The 16,858-nt window shown below is 39.6% G+C and overlaps 1 protein-coding gene across 6 annotated transcripts in view; it reads right to left on the bottom strand.

The window, feature by feature from the left end:
* Positions 1-16,858, bottom strand: part of CHD6 (chromodomain helicase DNA binding protein 6) — a 228,940-nt gene that overhangs the window by 168,520 nt on the left and 43,562 nt on the right. Inside the window, exon 1 of one of the 6 annotated variants that reach the window (XM_055090839.1) lies at positions 12,514-12,556. The exons of the other annotated variants lie outside the window; for them this stretch is intronic. The gene's annotated coding sequence lies outside the window, so the exon portion shown is untranslated. Of the gene's footprint in view, positions 1-12,513; positions 12,557-16,858 lie in introns of those variants that run through there. 6 annotated transcript variants of the gene reach the window in all.

Genomic DNA, 16,858 nt, shown 5'->3' with positions numbered 1-16,858 from the left:
CAGAATAGGGACAAAAACTATCTTTTGGGAGAGGAAATGGATGAGTTCTATTTTGGACAGCCTAAGTTTGAAGGAACAGTAAAGACCGAAGCAAAGTGAAGGGGTGGGGAACTTAAAAGCTCAGGGAACGCAATCCTTTTATCTTAAGAATGATGAAACTAAGGATCAGAGAAGTCTGATTGCCCAAAGGCTCACAGTTACGCAAAAAGTCCAAGAATCAGATTTCCTGGGTTCCAATTCAGCCCTATTATCAAGCTGTCTTGTAGGCAAATGAAAACGGCGGGAGAGGTCAGGACTGGAGATGTTCTATTTGGGGCACGTGGAGGCTGGGCAGAGATTAGAAAGATATTGTACAGACAAATTACTACAGTCTAGGGGAAGGGAGGAAGGGAAGGTGGGAAGGAGGGAGGGAGGGAGGGAGGAAAGAAAAAAAGCAGGCTGTAGCAGAGGATGGTTTTGATCCATCCTTGGGGTGAAGAGGAAGCAATTAAAACAGTCTGATAAAATTATCATTCAAGAAGACCTTTTGGGCTTCCCTGGTGGCGCAGTGGTTGAGAGTCCGCCTGCCGATGCACGGGATGCGGGTTCGTGCCCCGGTCCGGGAAGATCCCACATGCCGCGGAGCGGCTGGGCCCGTGAGCCATGGCCGCTGGGCCTGCGCGTCCGGGGCCGGTGCTCCGCAACGGGAGAGGCCGCAGCGGTGAGAGGCCCGCGTACCCCACCCCCCCCACACACACACCTTTTAAGCACATTTTAGACAAGAAGGATGGACCCTTCAGATAATATTACATACAAGTGAAAAAAATATTTCATACAAATAATTCATACGATAAACACAGATAAAAATCTTTAGGGATATAACTGCCAAGTAATTCTGTTTAAGTTCTTTATCTAGTTTCATAAAGCCTGCCATTTGAATCCTGAATTGATAAAACTGTTTTGGAGCAATTTACAGTAAGGAAAAAACTCTATCTGATGGCTAGCCAAGACAGCAGGAAACAAAGTAAACACATTAACAAAATCATAACACAGACAACACTCAGCAGAGTTTTTACTTTGGGGTAAATAATAGAAGAAAAATTACATATTTATGGTCATTCGGGCACAGTACTCTTTATTCTACAGGATACAGGAGAGCCAGCCCAAGTGCAAACCAATCTACAGTCTGAAAACATTTTATCAAATAAATTTGTGGAATTCCTAGTACTACAAAGACGGGCTTTCTCCCTACATCTACAACTCTGCTGTGTTAAGAGTAAAATAAAAACCCAGGATTTTTCCAAAGTGGTTTTTTTTCTATTGTTCAAAAACGAGACAAATAATGGATTCTGAACCTGACACAAATTCCCTACTATTCCAGTTTTAAGGTGCAATCCTGAAACTGAACTTCCACATCCTACATTAAATTACCTGCTGCGAACCCAGGAGGATGCTGCACCCTGATGGATGCCACGGTCGTTTCATCTCCTAAAAGCTGTACAACTCTGGCACCTCCTGCTCTTTCCTTAGGGTCTAAGAATTTTTCTTTAACAGAATCTGAGAAGGATTTTTTTTAAGCTCTGGATTTTTAAAAGATTAAGTAGCTCTTAATCCTCTCCCACCCTCAACTCCCCCCTTCCCTGAAATCTGAAAGGAAGAGAGCACTGTGATAAACGCAGAACCAGGCTGTGGGTGGGTATGTAAAACAAAACTGCATGATGTGACTGACGGACTAGGGAAAAAGCTCCCTTGCAAAAGCAAGCACAGACAAGCACTGGCTGAATGGTGAGGCGGGTGGCTGGCAACCAGAATCTCCTGCCAATAAAATGCCCTGGTTCTCCAAATCTGCTTGTGCTACGCTAAGAGCAGAAACTGCAGGCAATAAGCAGAATACTCAAGAGGCCACCTGAGGCAAATTTAAGCCAGCTGGGGCTTCCCTGGTGGCGCAGTGGTTGAGAGTCTGCCTGCCGATGCAGGGGACACGGGGTTCGTGCCCCGGTCCAGGAAGATCCCACATGCCGCAGAGCGGCTAGGCCCGTGAGCCATGGCCGCTGAGCCTGCACGTCCGGAGCCTGTGCTCCGCAACGCGAGAGGCCACAACAGTGAGAGGACCGCATACCGCAAAAAAAAAAAAAAAAAAAAAAAATTTAAGCCAGTTGACTAAAGTCTGCTAACACCATGTATGTTATGTGTGGTCCATCTAATCTGCCTAAATATTGGTATAGATGTATAGATGCAGTCACCTATATTAAATTAATGTATTAGCAAACAACGTATTGTTAAAACTACTGACTTCTAACACCTAAATAATCACTTAACTAGAAGTAAAACTCAGCACGTTTTCAGATTGGTATGTGGTACTATTTAAGGAGGACTGGTCTGGGAGATGACAGAATTCACGTCCAGAATGAGCAAGAGAACCACAGAGAAGGGCCAGTTAGTTTACTTGGTAAATAGTACCAATTCCCAGATCAAAAGACAATCATTTTGAAATATAAATTCAACTTCGGCGAGCGGGGGCTACTCTTTGTTGCGGTGCACAGGCTTCTCATTGCGGTGGCTTCTCTTGCTGCAGAGCACGGGCTCTGGGCACGCGGGTTTCAGTAGTTGTGGCCCACAGGCACAGTAGTTGTGGTGCACGGGTTTAGCTGCTCCACGGCATGTGGGATCTTCCCGGACCAGGGCTCGAACCCGTGTCCCCTGCATTGGCAGGCAGATTCTTAACCACTGCGCCACCAGGGAAGTCCCTAAATTTAACTTCTTAATACCCATAATCTCCCACTCATATTACACTGTATTTATATTACCCGTTCCAATGCTCCCTTCCATCATCAGCAAAAGCACTGAGAACCAGATGTAGTGATGTGATTTAAAATTGTTCTTGGGCTTCCCTGGTGGCGCAGTGGTTGAGAGTCTGCCTGCCGATGCAGGGGACACGGGTTTGTGCCCCGGTCTGGGAAGATCCCACATGCCGCGGAGCGGCAGGGCCCGTGAGCCATGGCCACTGAGCCTGTGCGTCCGGAGCCTGTGCTCTGCAACGGGAGAGGCCACGGCAGTGAGAGGCCCGCGTACCGCAAAAAAAAAATAAATAAATAAAAATAAAATAAAATTGTTCTAGATACAGATGAGCAGTTGTGGAGGACAGCAAATTTCCAACCTGCCACTCTGGAGTACATGTGCAGAATGAGATTCATACCTTCCATCATAGGCACCTTTTCCTTAAGATGCTAAATTTGCTAATGAAGCCCTTTATTGGTAGCATAGTACAAGCTCAGGTTAGTTATAAAATAAAATAAATAAAAGTCAGGAAACTCTCTCATTAGCCTGGATATGAAATCCAAGTAACAGTTCTTAAAGCCTCAAGAGAATCCTAAAGGAGTTGGTGACAAAGCAGCATGTCACAGACAAGTAGAATAAAAGCAGCCCTCACACGGAGGAATACAAAACAGTAACTCCCCAGAGGGCCAAGGGACTGCATCAGTCCGTAATGCCTAGGACAGCGCCTAAGATATAGTCAATACTCATACATTCGTTTGGTGAGTACGTGGATTGAATTTATAAATAAAGGCTCATTGGCTAGTTTCACCACTCACACTATTTTCTTCCCTCTACCCTCAAATGACTTAAGGGCTAAAAAATATAAGGAAACAATTTTTGCAAGGGAATCACTCCAGGTTTTCAGCCTGCTATGTCATATGTTTGTAGGTACTCTCAGCCTGGACAAAGCCTCTCTAGATATAAGAGTGCCACCAACGATTCAAAGCACAAAAACAACCATAGCCTATATATGTGAAGATACCAAGCTCTGTACACAAAATAGGTAATTCCAAGTCTATTACTGTTATTCACTTTAATTTGATTTAGCAACGATTGGGCTTTACACAGCTGACTCTAAAATTCACCCTAAATTCTATCTACAGTGTAACGTCAGAGTTTCTTAGCAACCTTCGCTTTCTGGAAATTTGACTCCTATCCAGATTCCATATCCATCTTGTGGATCCAAGTTCAACTCCTAACTTGGTGAATTCCTAAGATTTTGCACCCAGAGTTATCTACTCCTGAACAAACCACAGTACTGACCTGCTTCTGCTTGCAGCTTTTAAAAGCCACACAATGAGACTCTCCTATCACAATAAATTCCTGAATCAAACATCTATGGTTCTCATTCCCATTAACGCTTACATGGGAGTTACCACTGTGGGCCCCCAAATTTCTTAGCCAGGCAAAAGGGTATCTGGTGATTTAACTGCTTCAAGAAGAAGGGTATATGGTGACAAAGATAAAAGCAAAGATAATGCTTACAGAGGAAAGCAGTGATATTTTATTTAAGAACAAAGAGGTATCTGAAAAGCCATAAAAAGAAAAACTTAGAAGCTCCTGTTTGAATACTTGGTAAGAAGAACGTCAACAACATAAGAAGTGTATGTTGCTCTATAGAAGACCTCATCATTAACTATTTGAACCCAAATGGAAAAAAAAAAAAAAAGGTAGTCTGGCAATTAATATATATATGTATTTTTTTTTAATTTATCTTTATTTTTTTATTTTTGGCTGCGTGGGGTCTACGTTGCTGCGCGCGGGCTTTCTCTAGTTGCGGTGAACGGGGGCTACTCTTCATTGCAGTGCGTGGGCTCAGTAGTTGTGGCTCACAGGCTCTAGAGTGCAGGCTCAGTAGTTGTGGCGCATGGGCTTAGCTGCTCCATGGCATGTGGGATCTTCCCGGACCAGGGCTCGAACCCGTGTCGCCTGCATTGGCAGGCAGATTCCTAACCACTGCACCACGAGGGAAGCCCTAAAATTTTTTGCTAAATGAATTAGATATCTGTTTTTTGATACTAAGTCGAACAGCCCTCAAACAGGTTTTAAAAAATAAAAATAAGGTTGAGGGACTTCCCTGGTAGTCCAGTGGTTAAGAATTCACCTTCCAATGCAGGGGACGTGGGTTCGATCCCTGGCCAGAGAACTAAGATCCCACATGCCGCGGGGCAACTAAGCCCGCATGCCTCAACTACTGAGTCTGTGCGCCACAGTTAGAGAGCCTGCATGCCGCAACTACAGAGCCCGCGTGCTCTGGAGCCTGCGCACCGCAACGAAAGATTCTGCGTGCTGCAACGAAAGATCCTGCATGCCACAACTAAGACCCAACTCAGCCAAAAATAAAAATAAATAATTTTTAAGATAAATAAAGTTGAGATACCCTGGATTATTTTGTATTTTCCCTGTTCTAGCCTAGATCTGGATCTTGTTTTTAAGTTTATACTTTTGGAATCAGACCGTACCACACTTTTACTTTTATTGAAGTCTAAAATGCATTAAAATAAGTATAGCTCTTCACATACTGAACACCTGTGTAACCAGCATCCACATCCAGAAATAGGACACTCTTAGCACTACAAAAGCCCCATCCATGCTCCTTTTTGGTCACTACTACTTTTCTCCAAGGGTAACTACTAGCCTGACTTCAAACAGTACAGATTAGTTTTGCTTGTTTCTGTACCTTATAAAAGTGGAATTATAGAGTACGTACTCTTGTGTCTGGCTTCAGTGCCAGTTATCAATTTATTGCCTTGCCTCTCAACTCCAAATTCACCCTTCAGTACCTGCTCTGTGATAATGCTCTGGACTCTTAAGCCTTTTCCCTTTACAGAAAGCATGATGTTAAGCTTGTGGTCAGTAGAGGGCGCTGGAGGGGCATCGCAGGAGGAAGGAAACTTGTCTTTCAGGTTCAAGGGTGCAGTGCTTTTGCCCAGTGAGAGTATGTAGGGACATCTAGTGGTGCTCTGTCCCAGTAGCATCCCCAAAGCATTAAGACTGTTTTCTCATATTCAAAGATCACCTGGAAGCTTTAATTTGCCAGCAAAGGTCCTACCTATACTTGAGGATAATGAAATTATCCCATAGTTTTTTCTTCTCTAGGATAAATATCCCCATGTATTTAATACCTCACATATTTTCAGCTCTCTCCTGAACTTTCTATGTTGTTTCCTCCTTAATTTGCAAAATCAAAAGCTGAACTAAGACACTTTATCTAGCTAAAGTAGTATCGACTCATAAATATCCATCCAAAACCAAATCCAATCTCATGGTGAAATGCTACAGGCACTCCTGTTAAGAAGTCTGGAAAAAGACAAGGATGCCATCCATCAAGCATTGCTCTGGACATTCTAGAGAATACATGGACAAATTATGAGATGTATAAACTAGAAAGAGAGATACAAAATTATTATTTATATATGATGTGACTGTTCTTCTTGTAAGCCCTTAAGAAACAACTCAAAACTATGAGAACCAAGAAAGAGTTTATAAAGAAGGTCAGTAAAAAATATATATCTGTACAAACATCACCAACTTTGTAGGAAATAACCTCAAGTTTTCCTCAAGGATGTAGCTGCTGCTGTTCACATGATGCATACCGAGCGAGACCAACTCTACTGCTCTCTGGCTGTGACCACCTACTCAAGGGACTGGTGCCGAGGCCCACTTACACAGGCCAGACACAAGGCCAACCTCCCACTGTAGAGTTTGGCACCATGTTGGAACTGACTCAATCAGCCACATGAGGGTAATTCACAGGTAGCTCATCTTTATTAACTCAATTCTAGCCAGAATTGTGTTAGTATGTGCCCAACACATATTCATCTTGAATTTCTATTACACCAAATTAAACTTCTCCCTCTGGTTTTATGGTTTATCATACCTCTGAGGAGCTGGCCACCTCACTAAGCAACCAACAAGAGCAGATATACAGGACAGTCACCAATGAAGCTAAAGAATCGACTCTGTTTCTTCAACTTTAAAATGAGGCTATTTGACCTCAGATTTTAAAAACCCTTTCCTAAGGATCCTATGCCCTAAAATTGTCTGTGACCCAGTATATATAATAACCACACATCAAGAGAAAAAAAACTATGGGAAACGAATCCTGCAAAAACACTAACATATTCCCTGTTTTACCAAGTTCTCCATTCTCCAGGTGAATAAGAAAGCTAGGGTTTTTTTTTAAATATAGAAGGGTAATAATAAATTCTTTTTTTTTCCCAAGAGAAACTTACTAAAAAGGAAAGAAACTTACTAAAAAGGAAAGAATGCATGGAAGTCAAGAGGATGATTTAGGAAATCTGCTTCTGTTAGAAGGCATGAACATCTTTAAGAAAATGTGTTAAGTACTTTAAGAAATTCTATAAATTTGGGAAAATTTAACCACAGAATGATGATTAACAAAATTACATAAAAGTGTCAATATTTGAATCTGTAAATAGAATAAATAAAATTAAGAAATATGTTGTTTTTAAATCCACCCTCGCTCTTAACACCTAGAGAATCAATCCCTTGAGGCCTTTCCTGTTCAAGTTTACCACTGGTACACAACTGCTGGAAGCATCACACACAGACTAAAAGACACTAGATAAATCCAGCTCATTCAGCTCCTGACCTGAGGAGGCTTCCTCATAGTTTTGTATTAACTCATCCCTATCAGTGACACCCAACTGCTTAAAACATCAGATTGTTACAACAATGTTCAGATCCTTGAAGATCTAATCATTTTCTTATCCACACAGATTAACTTAACAGACTAATACAAAACAAACACCATTCGAATATAAAAACATAGAGAAAGGCAGTGACTTTTTTGGTGAAAGAACATGACCGCTCAGATTATTCATTTGAACTGACACTTGGTAGAAATAATGAATTTACTTGCTCAGAATGGGGGACGCAAAAGAGGGGAAGAAAATTATTTCACAATTTGTTGAAATATGAGACACAGTACTTCAATTAAAAAAAAAAATTACTTAGCAAAGAGATAGCAGAGATATACTTGGGACAAATAGTCTATAGTACCTCCTGACTCTTGGTTCTGTAATTGAGACCTATGGCTGCTATTTATTATGATTTGCAGAATTTGAAAAATTGTTTTTATGGTATTGGATATGAGTTATATGGCTTTCTGCTCCAAAAACAACCTAAAGTTGTGTAGCTAAGAACCAGGTGGCTGTTCAGAGAGCAAGTAGCTTGAACTTTAAAGCAAAAAGGGTCCAATGGCCAGAGCAGTATCCTGTGTGAATCAGACTGTGACCTCAAGCTGTCTGCCAAGTTTCTCTTGTGAACTTACCATCTATTCTGACCGCCTGATTCTACCCCAGATAATATCAGAGTATGAGGGCTGTTTCCGCCACCTCCAACAAAGGTCCAGTTAAGAGATCCACAAAAGGTTTCTGAGTAAGAAGGACCTTCCTAAAGGGAAAACCCTACATACTTGCCCTTCCAAGTGGACATGTTATGTGTATATATGTGTCTCTCTATATATACAGACACAAGCAAACAAAACACATATATATGCAGATTATTTATATACAAATATAGATTATCCTCCAGGGATAGTAGAACAGTCCACCTGAGCTATTTTTCTAGTAATGGAGACACTACATAATCCACTCTGTCCTTCTGCTAAGAACATAAACCCTGCAACCGAACCATCCGGGTCCAAATTCTAGCTCTTGCCATTTATTAGCTGCGTGACCTAGGCAAATCACTTCATCTCCCTGACTCAGTTTCCTCATATGTAAAACAGGGATGATAATCATGTAAGGATTAAATAAACTAGCACATGCAAATAACAAAGTACAGTGTCTGGCACATAGGAAGTACTATATAAGGTTAAATATTACTACTGATATTTATACAACAGCCATCCAGGTAGAATAACAGGAAAAATATGTGACCACATCAGTGAGAAAAAATGACCTGTACGAATTCAAGTGACCTATATGGATTCATTATCCATAATCCCCAACCAAAGTAACCTTAGAACTTTCTTATCCTTGGAGCAAACTCCAACATAGATAAAAATATTTCGCAAATGCATGATAATCCAAAAGCAGGAGTCTAGCTCAAAATCGGTTCCCATACTTCCCTGGTGGTCCAGTGGTTAAGAGTCCACCTTCCAGCGCAGGGAAGGCGGGTTCGATCCCTGGTCGGGGAACTAAGATCCCACATGCCGCGGGGAAACTAAGCCCGCGGGGAAACTAAGCCCGCGCGCCACAATGAAAGATCCCGCATGCCACAACTAAAACCCAACGCAGCCAAATAAATAAATAAATGTTTAAAAAAAAAAATCTGGGCTTCCCTGGTGGCGCAGTGGTTGAGAACCTGCCTGCCAATGCAGGGGACACGGGTTGGAGCCCTGGTCTGGGAGGATTCCACATGCCGCGGAGCAACTAGGCCCATGAGCCACAACTACTGAGCCTGCGCGTCTGGAGCCTGTGCTCCGCAACAAGAGAGGCCGTGATAGTGAGAGGCCCGCGTACCGCGATGAAGAGTGGCCCCCACTTGCCGCAACTAGAGAGAGCCCTCGCACAGACACGAAGACCCAACACAGCCAAAAATATATATATATAAATAAATTTTTTTAAAAAAATCTGTTCCAGTAAAACCTGTTAAAAAGATAACTCATTCAAAAACAAATAAATGGAGGGGAATTTACCTAAACATACAACTTGTTGGGTTTTTTTTGGCCGTGCCACGCAGCAGTGGAAGCACGGAGTCTTAACCACTGGATCGCCAGGGAATTCCTAAACATACAACTTTTAAGCATTCCTTTCTACACTTCTCTCACTAAACATAATCAAACAAAAAAATACTTTGCATAAACGAATTTTTTCAGATACCTCATTTTACTCTCAGTTTTTTTTAAAGTTCTTAGTCAAAATTTTTCATTTCATTTTCTACAAGTCTCTCTCTTCTTAAAGTGTAACAATAGTGAAATAAATGATTCAGGCAACAATCATCAGTTAGGGTTAAATTAGGACAATTTGATGAAAGGTGGACAGACCTGGAAATCCGCAGGCTGTCAGAAAGTCACCCCATGGATTTTTGTTGGCCAAACGGGGTAATACAACTTGACAACAAAAGGCTATGCCAACATGAACGCGACAATTAATCTTAGCATACAAAATAGGACAAGTCAAACATTATGGCTTTCTAATGTGAACGGGAAGTACAATATACCACCTATGAATAATAAAAAATCTGAATGATTACAAAAATAGTTAAGCCTCCAAATCTAACTACCTGTTTACAGGTAATATGGAGAAAGAGTAACATATTAAATGATACAAGGATATAATCAGCAAAATCCATAATGTGGGGAAGGGGAACAACCCAGTTTCTTCAACAAATAAATGGCGTAACAGCAACAACAACAACAACTCTTTAAGAGGGGATTTATTACAGATTAAAAGAAATTAAAGATATGTATCAATCAAATGCATTAGGTGGACCTTATTTGAACCTGATTCAAAGAGTTAACTGTAAAAAGCCATTTTTGAGAAAAATCAAGGGAAGAGATTTAGTATTAGGTAATGTTAAGGAATTAGGTTACAAGGAATCTGTTAATGTGTATGATACTGTGCTTTTCTGTCCAATAGACATACACACTAAATATTTATAGGTGAAATGACAGGTTATCGGGACTTTCTTCAAAATACTCTAGGTCAAAAAGGAAGTGAGAAGGGACACATAAGAATGGCATGAGGATTCACTGTATTATTCTCTCCAGTTACGTGTATGTTTGAAATTTCCCATAATAAAAACTTTTTTTCAAGGTTAAAGGAAAGAAGAGACAGGAATTCATAACCAAATCTAAGTTTGGCCACCATCCACGAGGCATGAAAAACTGCAGAAAGCCTTTATGTAAAACAAACATGAAAAAAGCTGACAGCAGTGCCTCCTAAAGACTGTATGTGAGTGAGATACTTTGGGCAGATTTCTTTTGTCAGCACAAATTCTCTTTACAACATTCCTCTCGAGGTGTGCTTTCCATTAGGCAATGTACTATTACCAAGGTGCAAACAGGATGTCCTGACACCAAACTGAACTCTTCAAGCCTCTTTACCCTGAGAAAAGTTATTTGAGGAAACTGACTACCAAAATATGTATTTTTTTAATGGCATGTATGTATTCCTAAGTCTTTAGCAGTTTATCTATACTCTTCAGTTTTTTTCCAACATTCGTATAAATAAATATTTTGGGGGCTTCCCTGGTGGCGCAGTGGTTGAGAGCCCGCCTGCCAATGCAGGGGACACGGGTTCGTGCCCCGGTCCGGGAAGATCCCACGTGCCGCGGAGCGGCTGGGCCCGTGAGCCATGGCCGCTGAGCCTGCACGTCTGGAGCCTGTGCTCCGCAACAGGAGAGGCCCCAACAGTGAGAGGCCCGCGTAACACCAAAATAAATAAATAAATAAGTAAATATGTTTGTATAAGAAATACTCTTTAGTATAATGAAAAAAAATCGCTGTGGTTAAAAAAAGTTTATTTAAACTTCCCTTCTTTCAATCCCTTCTCCATTCCCATTGCTCCTAACATAGTTCGTGCTATGTTATTATCACCTTATACTTGGTATCACAGCAGTTAAAACATTAACTGATTATACCACAGATTTGCAGGTCAAATATATCACCTGTTTCCTTCCAAAACTTAAAAAGTATATGAATAATTATCCTTATCCCACATATAATAGTAGTGTACTAAATTTAGAGAACAGAGTATACTGTTCAAGTATCATAACCAATAATCTAACTAAGTGGTTCAGTAATACAGGCACCAAGGCTATGCAAAGGAGAATTCTTTTTCATCTGTAATTGTGTGTTTTGTACCTTCTTGTTAGGTAAGGAAAATAGTGAATCCAGAAAATTGCACCTTACCAGTTTTAACAATATTTTCCGAATAGCTGTCTGCCAAATATTTTAAATAACTTTCACCAGGCTATCGTCACCTTTCTGTAATTCCCCCTGGGATTTATTTATCTATTGAACATGATTTGGTCAATAATGGTGGTAAAAAGGAAGAGACTGTAAAAATAAACAACAATAAATAATGCCTAAAGTAATGTTTAATATAGTTTTAAAATATGCAGTTGACCTTTGAACAATGTGGGGGTGAGGGGTACAGACGCCCCAAGTGCAGTTGAAAATTATGTATAACTTTACAGTCGACCCTCCATATCCAAGGTTCTGCACCCATGATCAGGTAGTACTGTAGCACATATTTAGCAAAAAAAAAAAAAAATCTGCATGTAAATGGACCCATGCAGTTCAAACCCATGTTGTTCAACGGTCAACTGTAACTAAAAATGATCTGTAGGACTCCCCTGGTGGCGCAGTGGTTAAGAATCCACCTGCCAATGCAGGGGACACGGGTTCGATCCCTGGTCCAGGAAGAGCCCACATGCCGCGGAACAACTAAGCCCATGTACCACAACTACTGAGCCTGCACTCTAGAGGCCGCGAGCCACAACTGCTGAGCCCACCTGCTACAACTACTGAAGCCCGAGCACCTAGAGCCCATGCTCCGCAACAAAGAGAAGCCACCGCAATGAGAAGCCTGTGCGCTGCAATGAAGAGTACTCCCCGCTCACCGCAACCAGAGAAAGACTGTGCACAGCAACAAAGACCCAATGCAGCCAAAAATAAAAATAAATAAATAAATAAATTTTTTTTTTAAAAGAAGAAAAAAAAGATCTGTTAAGTTGAAGTACCTTTGGTCCTAGGGAAGGCTGATCTGGGAACTCTATTTCTGTATTGATATCTATGCCCCTGGGAATAGAGAGAAGGTACAACATTGCATTATTGCTAACAAGGTAGAAATTTATTAGCTCTGCTCCCTTTTTGTTGTTAATATTCTGAGCAAAGGTTACTTCCTTATTTAATACAGAAGTAGTTATATTTATCCATCCTGAGATAGATGGTTTTCAGATAGCAAAACCCTCCTACTGAAAGAACTTAGCATCTAAAAACTTAAAGATGCCCTTCTAACATGCACTGCTAATAATAACTGAGAAGCTAGAATGCAGCAACTAACATTTACTGCATTATTTTTCTTAATCATCATAATAATCTTACGAGATAGGTACTGTTATTATTCCCATTGTATAGCTGAATAAACCAAAGTACAGGATGTTAAGAAACTTGCCAAAGAAAACAGAGCCAGTAAGGAATGGAAAAATATCATCCTCATCATTACTCAAAAATTTTTTAGGAATAAACAGAAAAAGAAAAGCTATTGGCAACTCATTCCAAAATCCATTAGTATCATTAAATCTCAGAAATTTTTAATTTAATTATTTGCTGAGCATCTACTGTGTGCTCAACATTGTGCTACTTACTAAAAGACACTAGAGGAGAAGCAGAAGACAGCTATTTCCTCTCTAAACCTTACTGTCAAGGTAGAGAGACAAAATATACATATAAAACTAGTAGAGAAAAAAAAATGTAATGAAAGAGCTACCTCTTCATAAATTCATCCATGTCCAGGCCTCACTTTTCACCCCAGAGCATTTTTTAGATACATCACAGTTGACTGTGGAAAACCAGAGACAATATTCCCACTAACTGGTGGCGGGGGGTGAGTGGCAGCAGTGTGGATTTCTGGCTAAGGAATAAAAATCATTTAATAAAATCAATTCAATTCTAACCAAATATATATATATATATATATATATATATATATATATTTAAAATGTAGTTAAAAGATCATAGAGATCCAAATATGAATAAGACACTGTACCTACTTTAAGAAATCATACTCTTGTGAGAAAATACAAACAAACCTGCTAACAAATGGCATTTGGTGTGGATACCAACAGAACTAAGGAAGAGTTTCAGGTACAGTGGGAGCAGAAACAAAGGAGAAAGCAACTATGAGGGCAAGTCCTGATAAGGTAACTCCTAGGGATGCTATAAAAAGAACAGTAAGTTATAGAAATGTAAAATTTTATAACTGGAAAAAGTAAAATTATGTTCCCAGTCCCATAACAGGTCCTGAATATTTTATATGCACAAATGTGATGATCTTCCTCCCCCAAAAACCTACCCCTAATGTAATAGTAATCTCAATATCAGTATTTAATGTCCAACTCAGTCTCTACTGTTCTATAATAATGTCCAGCAGTTGATCAAACATTACAAGGTATACAAAAAAGCTAAGTGGGTATGAAACAGAGACAAAGCTATCAAGAGAACCAGACTGAGAGATGACCCAGATAGGGAATTTAAAATAACAATGCTTAACAATGTTAAAGAATTTAGTAGACAATACACATGGATAGATGGTAAATTTCAACAGAAGGCTAGAATACGTAAGAAAGAGTCAAACAAAAATGCTATCTTTTTTTGTAAAGGTATCAGAGATGAAAAGTTCCTTTGATGGGCCCACCAGAACACTCAATATAATCAAGGAAGGAATCAATGAACTTGAAGACAGATCACTAGAAATCACCCAAACTAAAACACAAAGAGGGGGGAATAGGTCTGGGATAGGAAGGACACAACAGAAAGAACATTCAAGAGCTGTGATATCATCAAATGATACCACAGACATGTAACTAGAGATGGAGAACAAGGCAGAAATAATATCTGAAGGAAAAATGGTTGAGAATTTTCCAAAAATAAAGTCATCAAACCACAGATCTAAGAAGCTCAGAGAATCCTACAGAATAAATATAAACAATAAGCAAACAAATAAATACAACAAAGAACACATACCTGGACACTTCACAGTTAAACTGCTAAAAGTTAAAGAGAAAATCTGAAAAACAGCTGGAGGAAAAAGACATTACCTTCTGAGAAAAAAAAAAATTCAACAGACTTACTTGAAATCCAGGAGATAACGGAGTAATACCTTTTAAGTACTAAAAGGGGAAAAAAAAACCTTCATGACCCAGAATGCTATAGTCAGCAAAAATATCTTTCAAAAATGAAGGCAAAATAATGGCTTTTCAGATGAACAAAAGATGAGGTAATTCAATGTCAGCACACCTGCCCTACAAGAAACTGTAAAGAGGTTCTTCAAGTAAAAGGCATATGATACCAGACAAAAAATGAGGATCCAGCTATTAACATAAAAGTTAATAGCTCCAGAACTGATCAAAATGTAAGTAAATATAAAAAACCTTTCCCCCATATTTTTAATTATTCCAAAACTATCTAAAGCAAAAATAGTAACAGTGTATTGTGGAGTTTATAATATATGTAAAAGTAAAACACATGACACCAACAGTCACACAGGATGGAAGGGAAAAACTAGAAGCATACTGTATTGTTAGCATGTGAAATGTGAAATAGTATAATATTATGTGAAGGTAGACTGTGATGTATATTGTAAACCTTAGGGCTATCACTAAAAATTTTTTAAGAGGTACAACTAACATACCCATAATAGAGATAAAATGGGGGTTTAAAACCCCTCAGTCTAGAAGAAGAAATAAAGAGAAAAGGGGGAACAGATCAGATGGAACAAAGAGAAATCAACAAATATGATGATAGATTTAAATCCAACCATATCAGTAATTATGTTAAATGTAAATAATCTCAACATCTCAATTAGGGGATTCCCTGGTGGTCCAGTGGTTAAGACTTCATCTTCCAATGCAGGGGGTGCAGGTTCAATCCCTGGTCAGGGAGCTGGGATGCTACATGCCTCCCAGACAAAAAGTCAAAACATAAAATAGAAGCAATATTGTAATGAATTCAATAAAGACTTAAAAAAAAAATCTCAATTAAAAGGCAGAGATTATCATAAGACCCAGTTACATACGTTCTGTAAGAAATCTACTTTCAAGACAAGTTAAAAGAGATAGAAAATGAAATTTCCAATCAAATGATGGAAAAAGATATACCATGCAAGTATTAATCAAAAGCAAGCCAGAGGCTCCATTAATATCAAACGATGTAGACTTCAGAAGAAAGAATATTAAGAGTCATTCACATAATGACAAAGAGGTTAATTCATCAAGAAGATATAATAATCCTTAATATGAATGCACCTGACAATAGAGCATCAAAGCACATGAAGCAAAAACTGATAGAACTCAAAGGAGACATATACTATAATTTAAATTATATATAGCATATAATTATATATATTATATTTGGAGACTCAACACTCTTCTTTCAGTAATTCATAAAACAAGTTGACAAAGAATGGGTAAGGATATAGACGGTATGCATAACACTAACAACCAACTTGCCTAATTAACATTTACTGAACATTCCACCCTACAAAGGCAGAATATTTATTTTTATTTTTTGGCTGCGTTGGGTCTTCGTTGCTGCATGCAGGCTTCCTCTAGTTGTGGTGAGTGGGGGCTACTCTTCGTTGTGGCTTGTGGGCTCTAGAGGACAGGCTCAGTAGTTGTAGTGCACGGGCTTAGTTGCTCCGCAGCATGTGGGATCTTCCCAGACCAGGGATTGAACCCGTGTCCGATCCTGCATTGGCAGGCGGATTCCCAACCACTGCACCGCCAGGCAAGTCCCAAAGGCAGAATATTTTTCAAGTGCATGGGGACATTTACCAATATAACCTATATTCTTGGCCATAAAACAGATCTCACCAAATTTAATTAAAAGAATTGAAATTATACCAGAGTATACTCTCTGCCATAAAGTAATTAAATTTGAAATCATCAACAAGAAGGTATCTGGAAAATCCACGAGTAATGGGAAATAAAACACATTTCTAAACAATCCTGGGTCAAAATGGAAGTGACAAGGGAAATTAGAAAAACAATTTTTTTGGCCACATCACACGGCATGTGGGATCTTATTTCCCTGACCAGGGATCGAACCCACACCCCAGTGGAAGTGCAGAGTCTTAACCACTGGACCACCAGCAAAGTCCTAGAAAATATTTTTAACTGAATGAACATCGAAACACAACATATAAAAATTTAGGGGATGCAGCTTAAGCAGTGCCTAAAGGAAAGTTTATAGCACTAAAAGTTTATTAAAGAAAAAAAAAAGGCTCACTCAATTCAAAGAGATACATGCACCCCTATGTTCACAGCAGCACTATTCACAATAGCCAAAACATGGAAACAACCCAAA

Source organism: Physeter macrocephalus, chromosome 14 (assembly GCF_002837175.3).
Source record: "Physeter macrocephalus isolate SW-GA chromosome 14, ASM283717v5, whole genome shotgun sequence".
Classification (NCBI taxonomy): domain Eukaryota; kingdom Metazoa; phylum Chordata; class Mammalia; order Artiodactyla; family Physeteridae; genus Physeter; species Physeter macrocephalus.
This window is presented reverse-complemented; position numbering and strand designations above follow the sequence as displayed.